This window comes from Oryctolagus cuniculus, chromosome 16, assembly GCF_964237555.1.
Source record: "Oryctolagus cuniculus chromosome 16, mOryCun1.1, whole genome shotgun sequence".
In the NCBI taxonomy this organism is placed as follows: domain Eukaryota; kingdom Metazoa; phylum Chordata; class Mammalia; order Lagomorpha; family Leporidae; genus Oryctolagus; species Oryctolagus cuniculus.
Genome location: NC_091447.1, coordinates 28,003,025 through 28,016,532, shown reverse-complemented (window position 1 = coordinate 28,016,532; position 13,508 = coordinate 28,003,025). Strand labels below are relative to the sequence as shown.

The 13,508-nt window shown below is 41.2% G+C and overlaps 1 protein-coding gene across 2 annotated transcripts in view; it reads right to left on the bottom strand.

Annotated features, from left to right (window-relative positions):
• LOC100352503 (probable G-protein coupled receptor 141) overlaps positions 1-12,750 on the bottom strand; it is a 45,561-nt gene extending 32,811 nt beyond the window's left edge. Inside the window, exon 1 of one of the 2 annotated variants that reach the window (XM_008261652.4) lies at positions 12,604-12,750. The gene's annotated coding sequence lies outside the window, so the exon portion shown is untranslated. The remainder of the gene's footprint in view (positions 1-12,603) is intronic. The other variant, XM_070059732.1, reaches the window with a different exon arrangement.
• Positions 12,751-13,508: the final 758 nt, after the last annotated feature.

Genomic DNA, 13,508 nt, shown 5'->3' with positions numbered 1-13,508 from the left:
GGGACACTAACCCACTGTTGGTGGGAATGCAAACTGGTCAAGCCACTATGGAAATCAGTCTGGAGATTCCTCAGAAACCTGAATATAACCCTACCATTCGACCCAGCCATCCCACTCCTTGGAATTTACCCAAAGGAGTTTAAATTGATAAACAAAAAAGTGGTCTGCACCCTAATGTTTATTGCAGCACAATTCACAATAGCCAAGACCTGGAACCAACCTAAATGCCCATCAACGGTAGACTGGATAAAGAAATTATGGGATATGTATTCTTTAGAGTACTATACCGCAGTAAGAAACAACGAAATCCAGTCATTTGCAACAAAATGGAGGAATCTGGAACACATCATGCTGAGTGAAGTAAGCCAGTCCCAAAGGGACAAATACCATATGTTCTCCCTGATCGGTGACAACTGACTCAACACCAAAAAGGAAACCTCCTGAAGTGAAATGGACACTATGAGAAATGGTGACTTGATCAGCATAGCCCTGACTGCTAATGGACAACTTAATACATTATCCCTCATAGTATTTTTTTTTGTCTGTTCTACTTAATATGACTGGTTTAATTCTGTAATTATCACACAGTTATTCTTAAGTGTTGAAAATTAACCGAAATGTGATCCCTGTTAAACATAAGAGTGGGAATAAGAGAGGGAAGAGATGTATAATTTGGGGCATGCTCGGGCTGACTTGCCCCAATTGGTAGAGTTGGAAACATACCAGGGGATTCCAATTCAATCCCATCAAGGTGGCATGTGCCAATGCCATCTCACTACTCCAAGTGATCAATTTCAGTTCACAATTGATCATAATGAAAGGCTGAGATGGTTTAAATGAGCCAACATTTACATCTGCAGCCTCGTAGAGGTCGCATATTAGCTTAGAGGTCATACGCACTACATTGTTCTCGCCAATGTAGGAAATGTCTTTCGTCTGGACATTGCCGGGACCAGGGAACTCATGCCCTGCTTTAAGAAGCAGTCTGCAGTATTTTTAGACAAAAATAATTGCTTGAAATTCTTTTACCATATTGTATGAACACCTTCCTACACCAGCCCCTGTGTAGACATAGTCCTGTTCTTGGGAATTTCACAGTGTGTTTTTCCGATTCTCTCATCATTGGAATAGACCTATCTGCTCTCCCTGTTGTCAACTTCTTTCATCCTCTGTTCCCAGTCATCCTTTCTTACCCAGCAAGTACCCTGATTTCCAGCATGGGGCATGACTGTGAGCTCTGACTCTGCGATCCTCCTTTAGTGCTTACCAGCTGTGTCATTTGGGGCACTCCCACGTCATGTCCCTTATCTGTAAATTGGGACGGTTGTAGTGTGGGTAGTCTACAGCGTCACAGGACTCGTCAGAGAGATTGCACTTAATGAATGTTGATGAGGCTGATGAAGATGGTGTGATCTTCCTCATATGCAGGCTATTTGAACATTGTAGGTTGCCAATGGCCTTAGTAAACAACAATACCAAACTAGAGATAGGAACATGTTACAACCCAGAAAACTCAGAATATAGTGGAATACTAACCCCTTGCGTGGGTATTTGCTAACTGAAATTGAATGAGTTGTTTGGCCTCGCTCAGCACACAAATTCCTAATTGATAAAATAGGGGTAATATGAGTATCTACTTGCAAGTTACTAAAGATGTACAAATCACAGTTTTCAGTACCAAATTTAAAATTACTTAGAAGCATCTTGGCAAGCAGAAAATAATAGTACAATGACGAGAGAGGTTCTTCGGGGTGCGAGGTGCAATAGAAATATTTGATGTCTGGTGTTTTTCCATGGCCACAGTATCTGAGGTTACCTTGCCCCTGAGAAATCCCACACAGGTCTGACCACAGCTCTGCCTGGCTCTACCACCAGACACTTGAATAGGAAGGAGAAAAGGGAAGAAGGGAAGAGGGTTATAGAAGCACAAGAATGAAAAGAAAGAGGAAGAGGTAGTGAGAGTGAAAAAAGTAGGGCACACATCTAAGGGGTGAGTGGTTTTTCTCAGAAGGAAGGAGCAGGGAGATAGCCATCAAGTAAAGTGGGGGCATCTTTTATTTTCCTTAATCCATGCCGAGCCTCTTTGCAAAGATCTCCGGTCAGTCATCCTGCTTTATACGAAAAGAAAAACAACCCTACACAACTCACACTGTGACTTGCTTATAGAAAGGCAATGGTGTGGAGAGCCAAGAACACTCACGTCACTATTAAACAGGTTTTCCTTTTCTATAGACACCCATCATTAAACCTCTCCATTTGAATTCAGCTGAGCTTCTGCCCAGTATGTTCTTTAATTCATTTTACTAAAATCTTATTATAGATTCCTTTTGTCATTGATTTGTGATTTTTTAGCACTGCCAGAAAAGTTACAGGAAATGTAGAGGGAGAATAGCTATTCCCAGTTCCGTTTGGTACTTAGGAATATATAGTTGAAAAAATTCTCACCAGTGAAGAAGTTTAACCTCATGCTTTTATCTTGAATCTGGATAAATGATCTTATATGAATTTAAAATGTAGGGACCAGCAACCATATTGTATGTACACCATACATACAACACCGGCATCCCATATAGGTGCTGGTTTGAGTCCTGGCTGCTCCACTTGAGATCCAGCTCCCTGCTAATGTGAATGCGAAAGCAGCAGAAAATGGTCCAAGTACTTAGGCCTCCTCCACCCACGTTGGAGACTTGAATGGAGTTCCTGACTCTTGGCATCAGCCTGACCATCCCTGGCCATTGCAGTCATTTGGGGAGTCAATGAGCAGATAGAAAATCTCTTCCTCTCTCTGTCTCTTCAGTTCTCTGTCACTCTTTCAAATAAATAGAATAAATAATCCTTAAAATTTTTAAAAAGCAATCGGATGTTAAGGATTTACTGATAGGCCTGAGTCCATTTGTGCTCTGAAATTTGGAAATTTAACTATTCCCAAGTAGCGGTTCCCAATCCATCTGCAGATTGGCACCATTTCTCTTTTCGCTGGATCTCCTCAAGTCCCTGGTCATAGCATCTCTTGTTAGACATTACCAGTAATAAGAGAGGACACTGTGACAGGTTCCCCGTATTGAGAGCTTGCAGATCCAAGGGCTTCAGGAGAAAGGAGACCTGCGAAACCACCAGTGCTTCCTCTAAACCACGCCCTAGCCACAGCAGCAACAGTCTGACATGGCAGTGGGAGGCTGCCTTTGTTTTGCAGTTGGAATGCTGTGTTAAACCCTGCCAAAAAAGAATCTAAAAAAAGAGACTTGGCATGCTGAGGCTGATCATACCACGTTTTCCCTATGGTACATAATGCTATGGAACAGAATTTCTATTTCCATGTTCACTCTCCAGTACTCATTTTTCTTTTCTTTTTTTTTTTCCAGTACTCATTTTTCAAGAGTTAAAGTGTAGCAAATGAAACTTCCACTAAATTTATTTTGATCATATAATCGTACTTTGATGATTCAGAAGGCAGTCCAAGGACCTTACTTTGTTCCTAGATCAGTGATTCAATATGGAGTAAAATTGAGGCATAGAGTGTATTGGAAATGTCTACATAGCTGAGGACAAGTTTTTTGAACTCTGTGAGCTAGAGTTTACCCAACAATAGTTACCTTTCATAGAATAATGAAAGGAAGAGTCCTAGTAAGGCACGTGACGTAATGAAGCGCAGATAACTTGGACAAAGCAAGCAATTGCATCATTTTATCTAAGCACAACTGAAAACAAGGTCACTGGCCCATCCATAAAATACCAAAAACCTTCTTCCTTGGTTAAATTTAATTTAGGGACTGATATTTCTTCATCTAATCAAAAATTGTCTGTGCATCCTTTTTTTTTTTTTTTTTTTTGACAGGCAGAGTGGACAGTGAGAGAGAGAGACAGAGAGAAAGGTCTTCCTTTGCCGTTGGTTCACCTTCCAATGGCAGCTGCGGTTGGCGCGCTGCGGCCAGCGTACCACGCTGATCCAAAGCCAGGAGCCAGGTGCTTCTTCCTGGTCAGGGCCCAAGCACTTGGGCCATCCTCCACTGCACTCCCAGGCCACAGCAGAGAGCTGGCCTGGAAGAGGGGCGACCAGGACTAGAACCCGGTGTGCTGGCGCCGCAGGTGGAGGATTAGCCTACTGAGCCACAGAGCCGGCCTGTCAGTGCACTCTAACAGCATCCAGTACAGAGTGAGTCCCCCTCTCCTTGGTCAACCAAATACAACCATACCCTACAACAGATTGTCTCTAACATCCTCGTATTGAGATGCCTCTTGCTTGCCGGTGATGTGTGTTCTTTCTCTCTGTGGGGAATAATAAACTCTATGGATGTTCCTGTAGTCTTTGGCTGAAAGTTCTTACTGATAGAATACTGTTTCATTTTGGTTTTATTTGGGTGTTTTATACAACTGAAAACTGTGCAGTGGTGGTAGGAGGGAAGAAATATAATAATCACTGAATCATATTATGCCCTAGGCATCTTTCGTATGTTGATCCTCAGAATTCTCATTGGAGTTATAATGGTCTTCCTTTCACTTAGAAAAGAAGCTGATTCATGATAGAGCCTACCGAGGCCATGAATCTTCAATATGGCCAACATGTTTGTTTACTTGAAATGTACAACAGCAGAAAGTGTAGGCAACAAGGAGTGAAATGACATGTATGTCCTGTATGTGTCACACACTGCTGGGCACGGGAGCTTGGCACACACATTATCTCTCCGAGTTTCTTAGAAACTTCTCTAGTTCTCTTTTTTCTTATACTTAAGACTTCAGAGCAACTGATAGTTCTGTCCTTTTTCCTCGCACAAGTTGAGGGATGTGGGACAGGGAAGGACCAGCCACCTGCCTACCAGCCTTCATAATCACCAAGGAAATGGATCAAACCTCCAATATCTAGAACCTCATCCAAGGCCACTGGATCTGAATCCTTAGAAAGAATTTGATTTCACAAGAAAGTTCTGTCCCAATCCACGTTTGAGACCATTCTCCCTTACATCTCAAAGAACTAAATCAAGGCTGAAGGTTGCAGGACAGGACAGCGAATTTTTATTCCAAGTCTTGAGCTTCCTCCATCAATCTCCATCCTTAGGTAATGGCCCCGTGTGGTCACTGGGTGAAATCGGTGCTGATAACAAGTGGTTCAGATGATTCTAGTACAAATGCAACTGAGAATCACTGTCTTAATGAACCTGAATGTCAGATTCCTCATAATTTATCCAAATTGCATCCATACAGTAAGACTCAGAGTTTGGGGGCTGGCATTGTGGCCTAGCAGGTAAAGCTGCCACTTGCGATGCTGGCATCCTATATGGACACTGGTTCAAGTGCCTACTGCTCCACTTCCAATCCTGCTCCCTGCTAATACACCCGGGAAGGCAGTGGAAGATGGCCCAAGTGCTTGGGCCCCTGCACCCATGTGGGAGACACAGAGGAAGCTCCTGGCTCCTGATTTTGGTCTAGCCTAGCCCTGGTCATTTTGGCCATCTTGGAGTGAACCAGCAGATGGGAGGTTCTCTCTCTCTCTCTCTCTCTCTGTAACTCTGACTTTCAAATTAATAAAACAAATATTTTTTAAAAAGACTCAGATTTTCAACCTTCTGATTTCTCCAGCTTTGCTGCCCTGCCAGCCTCCCTAAACTACCACATCACCCAGGGTCCACACTGCACCGTGCCTAAGTATGGAGACTGCTGGGGGAAGCTCAGGACTTGGAGTGTAAGTCCACTCTCCTGAGCTGCAAAACTAGCCAGGCAACGTTCGCCCTTGATTTTGTCATTTGCAATGCAAAGGAAGAATGATCTCAAAAGTGGTCTGGAAAAGAATTTCTTATGAAAACCAATTCACCACATTTTCTGGAAATTAAGTCTATCCTTGACAAAAGGCTTTATAATTTTTCTTATAAGCTTGAATAGCACTAATATTAGTTCTGCAAAACTAGCTACCCACTCAGCTATTTGGCTAAGGATGCTTATTTTTTTCTGCTTATGCTAATCATGATTAATCTAAGGAGGATTATTCAGCTACTCTCTTTCTCTATAAATGTCTCTCTCAAGGGCAAAGTCTTTGGACTGGTCTGTTTCAGACTTCTTCCCATGGGAAAAAAATTGACAGTAAACTTGCAACTTCTCTTAATTAAATTTTATGAAAAAAGTAAAATAGGAATCAAAATACTTTCTTCTTTTTAAACCATAAGCTATTACAAGTATAGATTTTAATAAAGATTTATGATCTGTGTGTTTATTTTTGGGTGGAAATCATGTCCTTCTAACTAGAGTAAATTCTCCTAGAATGCATGGATTATAAACATCTTTGAATTTATGTATCAATCATCATCTATATATCATATCATAAAGAGTAAAATAGATATAATAATCCTTACTTTACCATTAAAATATTGTTTCCGAAAACTTAAAAGAATCTAAGTATGTTTGTGTCGAATTTGCTTCATGATAAGAGATCTTAAATGGACTAATAATTTTTCTCATTAGAGCTGTTTACAGGATGGATTATATACACATGGAATATGGAGAAGAGACAGCCAATAAAGACAGAGACAGTGGGTATCAAATAAATGTGACAATTGTGATTCTTTAACAAATTTTTGTGTCTGTCATCTAAATCTCTACATTAGGTCATTGCATAGAGTAAGAACTGTACCCTTGCAGTTAGGACCCCCTTCTCTGCAAGATCACAACCAAAGAATAAGACTTGCAATCCAATTATCTTTAGTGCAAGGTGGTAGAGATGTATCACGTGAGTGCCAGTGTACTGGGTGATGTAGAGAGAGATGAAAATGATCCGATCTGGATATCTTAGTGTTCCTTGTGCTAGGCTTGATGACTAGGAGTTATCAGATGATTGCACTCCAGGCATAGATTTTTAACAACAAAGGAGAGAATTATGTGATACGTGTTTGCAGGAGCAACATGTTAGAGAACAGTGGGAGCAATGCATGAACATTTCATAGTAGGGAGTTCTCAGACTAGACTCCAATACTTCCAAACCAGAAGAGGCTGGAAGACAGGAAAGGTTGGTATTTACTTTTCATAAGACTTCCAGAATAGAAACTGGACCCAGGAGAGCAGTGCAGGGCAGCCCATGTCCATGGGTCCCTGCACCCATAGGAGACCCAGATGAAACTCCTGGCTCCAGCCTTTGGGCTGGCCTAGCCCCAGCCATTGTGACCATTTTGGGAGTGGACCAGCAGATGGAGACAATACCCCCCTCTGTCTCTAACTCTCTGTAGCTCTGTCTTTCAAAATAAATAAAATAAAACTTTAAAAAAAATAGAGTCAAGGATTTGTCTTTACACAAATGAGTAAATAAATAATACAATTTATACAAGAGACCTAAAATAGTCAGATTCATTGACTAAAAGTGTAATCGATTACCAAGAGCTCAGGGGAGGACAGAATGGAAGTGATGGTTTAACAGGAACAGAGTTTCTGTTTGAGATGATGAAAACTTTCTGGAATTAGATCGTGGTTACTGTTGCACAACTAAGTGAATGTATTTAACCCACTGAACTATACACTAGAAATGTTTAGAATGGTGCATTCTATGTAATTCACCATTCTAGTAATAAAAACAGAAACAGAAAAAAGAATTTGTCTTTAGTGAAGATCCTCCCTCCAGTTAAGAAAGAATAATTTTGGCAAATTGTTTAGTCATGCAAATAGAAAGTAAGTACAACTTGTAATATCAAAGACGCATCAGACCTAGAGAGACACATCTCTGTTCAATGAGTCTTTCCCTTGCCAGAGACGATCATGATATGATCCTGGTTCTTGCATTCCCTAACTGAGGCTTATCTATGGGAAAAGGAGGGAAAGAAAACCTGAATATATTGAAGTGAAGGCAAGAAGGAGAGCAGACTTCTGTCCTGTTACGGTGAATGATCCCAGCAACATGGTTCACGACAGGGTTAAAAAGAGAGATGGGAACCTCCAGGAGAGTGGGAGCTGACAGCTCTAGAAGGCATCCTCTAGCTTTGAGTTTTCTATTTCCCTCTGCTATATTGTCATTTTTTAAAGTTGTGGTCAAATCGTCAATATAGTTCAAGGGCCAGCAAGCTACAACCATGTTTGATAACAAGTTCTTTCTGCTCAGAGCCACGCCCACTCCTACAAAATTTTTTGTGTGGCTCAGGAAACCTAAAATATTTACTATGTGATTCTTGAAGACAAAGTTTTCCCAACAGAAAGGCTTGTGACACATGTAGATGTGTTGTGCTTGACAGGAAATGGAGGGAGCCATGCTACCCTTTGGAGTAAGGCCGTCTAGAAGGTTGCAGAGGTCCTCTGTAGATAGAGCTCAGGGCAGCAGAGCGACAGGGCCACCGGCTAGCTGTCTTGGACTCTGCAAGCTTCACCAAGAAAGTATCTGAAATCCTTGAGCTTCCTGTCATCACGCACATGAGATCTTGGTCAATACTCGGGTTATTCACTTGAAGTCCCACAATTGAAAGCTTTGGTCCTTGGACCGTACTTTAGACTAATCTCTATTATTAAGGAGATCCAAGAACGTAATCTCAGTTCTGCAGCTAAATGGACAAAGAATATTATTTGATGCAGAATATAGTGTGTAGGCTCATTCTTGTTACAATCAAGTGATTAGCGTGGTGTTGTCTCCCTCGCAGCTTCTGAGGTAGAGGAGCAGGAAGGGAAGAACTGAGATGCACTCTCTGGAGTAAGCACATTACAGGCAGAAAAACAGAAATAGAGTTGTGCAGGCTTCTCATTAAAATTTCCGAAGGTATTTAAATCTTCAAATTTAAATTTCTCCTAAGAAGTAAGTGAACCATTAGCTAACTCCTATAGCCTGAATTTCTCTTTTCTTGCTTAAATGGAATTATTCATGGAGAAAGGAACTGAGTGCATTTGGGTCTATCACAAATAACTCCTGTGCCCACGTAGCCGTGAAAACCCCTGGTAAATGGCGCTCTGCATTTGGCATCATCTGCTGTGCAGGTGAAGGTGTTCAGTGTGAATTTCTGTATCAGGGAGCAGAATGTTGTGTTAAGTTTTGTGAGATCTGACTATGGGGTTGCCCAGCGAAGCCTACTGTTTGTGCATAACACCCCCGCTGCTTTAGCCTCCCTGGGTCTGAGGGAAGGAACGGCTCAGATACTGAGGACAACACCATTCAGTCAGAGAACTTTACTCGCCAATCATATCCTCCCAGAGTGAGTTACTGGAAGCTTTGCAAGTACCTCCTTCTCCCATGTTAATTAATTTGACAAATTTCACTCTTTTTAAAAAAGTGACTTAATCCCCGGGAACTGTAATCTTTAGTTGAACAAGTATTTTGAAATCGGTTACATCCAAATTTAAAAAGTGAAGCAATCATTGGACTTAACAACTGCTGTTTTTAGACATTTTGAGTTCCAATCCTTTAGTAACTGTGGTACAAAATTGTACTTAGTGCTTTTATTTGTTCATTCATTCATTCATTCACATATTCATTGCAAGAACGCTGGGTACCTACTAGGTACAAAACATTGTTCTAGAATACAATAACTGGGAAGTCATTTTTATGAGACATTTTGCTTAGATTAAGTTTGATTAGGATTGTCATGAATGATATCACTTTCAGCCAAAACAAGATGGGACAAGAAAATTTGCAATAGCTCAGGAACTAGTTTTAAAGACACATTTCAAAGTAATGTCTTAGAAATATTTAATCAACAATGGATTTTTTTCATTGTTATTCCTTTGAATGATACCACTGACTTCCACACACTCAAATCTTCTTTAAATTATTTTTGGTATGTCATATTAAACACGAAGTGCTAAATCTCTTATGGTGACAGCATAATTACCAATACATGGTGGACATTCAATAAATGTGTATCTATATATCTATATATATGTATGTATATATGTATCTATATATCTATATATGTATATATATAGATAGATAGATAAAAAGAGAGAGAGAGAGTCTTAGATGTGAAAAGAGCTTTTAGAAATTAAACTTAATTGTATTTTGGAACATTTTGAAAATATGATGAAATCTGTGAATCAATTTTCCCATTTAAAAACCCACCTATTAGCCGGCGCCGTGGCTCAATAGGCTAATCCTCCACCTTGCGGCGCCGGCACACCGGGTTCTAGTCCCGGTTGGGGCGCCGGATTCTGTCCCGGTTGCCCCTCTTCCAGGCCAGCTCTCTGCTATGGCCAGGGAGTGCAGTGGAGGATGGCCCAGGTGCTTGGGCCCTGCACCCCATGGGAGACCAGGAAAAGCACCTGGCTCCTGGCTCCTGCCAGGATCAGCGCGGTGCGCCGGCTGCAGCGGCGGCCATTGGAGGGTGAACCAACGGCAAAGGAAGACCTTTCTCTCTCTGTCTCTCTCTCTCACTGTCCACTCTGCCTGTCAAAAAAAAAAAAAAAAAAAAAAAAAAGAAAAGTTCAAAAAAAAAAAAAATAAAAATAAAAACCCACCTATTTATACTCAATATTTGCACACAACTTCAAGAGATTGGGGGATCACGCTGAAGACCATCCATTGATCTTCTTAGGGACTCATGATCATATTGAGCATCTCTGACCTAGCCTATGTCCTCCATCTTACAATTGTTGAAAATAATTGCCTAGAACAGGAGTTGGAAAACCATGGTCCCTAGGCCAGATCTGGCTCCCTTCTCACTTCTATTCAGCCCATGAGCTAAGAATGACTTTCACATATTTAAATGGTTGCATTTATACATATCCACATTCATTTCATTTTACCCCAAGGTCTGAAAAGCCTAAAATATTTGCTATACTCTTTTTTTTTTTTTTTTTTTTTTTTTGACAGGCAGAGTGGACAGTGAGAGAGAGAGACAGAGAGAAAGGTCTTCCTTGGCCGTTGGTTCACCCTCCAATGGCTGCCACGGCTGGAGCACTGCGGCCGGCGCACCGCGCTGATCCGATGGTAGAAGCCAGGTACTTCTCCTGGTCTCCCATGGGGTGCAGGGCCCAAGCACTTGGGCCATTCTCCACTGCACTCCCTGGCCACAGCAGAGAGCTGGCCTGGAAGAGGAGCAACCGGGACAGAATCCGGCGCCCCTGACCGGGACTAGAACCCAGTGTGCCGGCGCCGCAAGGCGGAGGATTAGCCTAGTGAGAGCCGTGGCGCCGGCCTGCTATACTCTCTTTTTGTAGAAAAAGTTTGCCAACTCTTTTTTTTTTTTTTTTTAAAGAATGCCATAGTTTGCCAACTCTTGACCTACAATGGTTAGTAAAATTTCCCAAATCATTTAATCAATTACTGGGAAACAGAGGACTATAATTTATATCACCTTACTCCTCAACTATTGGTTTTCCTATTAATCCCATGGATCTATTAAAATATTGACTGTAAAAAAGTAAATGAGTTGTACATCTGGATGTGTCATAAATAATTCCTCAGATAAATAATTATGGAGCTATGTAGGGAGCTGAAGTCAAGAGAAGTAAGTAGCTCAAGTAAAATCTTCTTCCAAAATTCTGAAAAAATCAAAAACTAAGCTCTCAGACTCAAGGTGTACATTTCTGTCTTTTAAATGTACATTGTAGTCCAGTTCACATATTTTAAGCACACTACTTCTGCATACAGGAAATAATGGTATAAAAGGAATTTTTCCTTAAAGTAAAATTATTTGAACAGATGTTGTTTTTATCTTTTATGTGCAATTCTTAGTTTCATGTTCTTTCTGTCATGTAATATTTTAAATGGAATGAAAAGAATTACAATAACCATTATTTCACGAATTATTTCAATATATTTCTTTCAGAAATGTCTATGTACCTGATTACTACTGACTGATTCCTTTTACTGATTTGGACTGCCAGAATGATTATAAACTATACTTTACGTGACAATATTATAAATAATATAATAAGTACTGTGGCGCAGCAGGTTGGAGTCTCGGCTGCTCCTCTTCCGATCCAGGTCTGTGCTATGGCCTGGGAAAGCAGTAGAAGATGGCCCAGGTCGTTGGGCCCCTGCACCCACATGGGAAACCCAGAGGAAGCTCCTGGCCCCTGACTTTGGATAGGTGTAGCTCCAGCTGTTGCGACCATCTAGGGAGTGAACCAGCAGATGGAAGACCTCTCTCTCTGTCTCTACCTCTCTCTGTAACTCTGTCTTTCAAATAAAGAAAAAAAAATCTTTAAAAAATAAATAATGGAGTTAAGCAGTTTTCATATTGAACAAAAAACATATCATGTGAAAGATCAGCATGGTGGGGGGCACTGGCCCAGACATCTGTGTCTCACATCAGAGTACCCAGATTCAATCAAGTTCTGTCTCCTGACTCCAGCTTCCTGGTAAAGCAGACCCTGGGAAGCAGCGGTGGTGACTGAAGTAACTGGATTCCTCCACCAACATGAGTGACAAGAGTTGAGTTCCTGTTTCCTACCTTTGGCCTGGCCAGGCAACTGATGTGTTTTCTCTTTCTCTCTCTCCACCCCTTCCCCCTTCACTCTCTCCCTCTCTTTTTCTCTCTGCCTCTGAAATTAGCTATAAAATAGAAAGCTGTGGTCAGAGTATATAAGCTTGCTTTTCATAGCAAGACTCCGTGCAGGCTCTGAGCTAGAACCGTTCTGACGCATTCAGCTGGATTTCTTCATGCACCATTTTCATTCAGGTGCCCCCACCCCCAGGGCCTCTGCACTTACCTTGAAAATCTCAATTTCTCGGGGTGAGGTAAGGAGACGCGCTACAGGTCTGACTTCCACACAGCGTTCTCTTGTAATAGCAGGGCTGCTGAGACATTTGCATGCTCCGTGTGCATTCACGAAGGTCCTGGAGAGCTCACCCAACAAAAGGAAACAAGAGTGTTCTAAGTTCCTCAGAGTGTCAACAGACCGCAAAACCTCAAAGCATTTCAAACACACAGGCATTCAAAAACCAGACTCTTCGAGAAGAGCACTCCAGCTTCCAATACAGCAAGGTTAATTGTCAGGAAAGATTTATTAAGCTTTGCTGAGTACCAGAGAAAATCTTTTATTTTATGCAAACTAAATTTTGTAGATAAAAAATAAAAGAGATAGTATAAAAAACAAAATAGGGAGATAACCTGTATTGTGTTTAGAGTGAAGGATCATACACGTACAGACTCACACATACAAATACATGGGGGTACTTCAAAGTGTTTCATGGAAATTAACTATTTTAGTTTCTAAAATTGTAAAAATCATGTTTGGAGATCCCAGAGGGAAGAAGGGCCCATCAAAGAACGATGTCCTTTTCTCTGAAGGGAGGAGAGAATTTCCACTTTGCCTATGGCCCTCTCTAAATACCAACAGAGTTTGTGGACTCAAAAAGGCTTCCATAGCCTTGGCAGCTCATGTCAAGAGCCTCAGGTGGTCACTGACGTCATAAATAAGAGTGTCAATCGTTAAATCAACAACAGGAGTCAATGTACACTTACTCCTTATGCAGCACTTCTGTACTCAATGAGTTGTACTATGAGAATTAACTGTAAAATTTGTTTTCAAGCAGTACTTTATACTTCATGTGTCTGTGTGGGTGAAAATTGTGCAAATATTTACTTAAATTCTATTTGGTCTTCTGTATATAA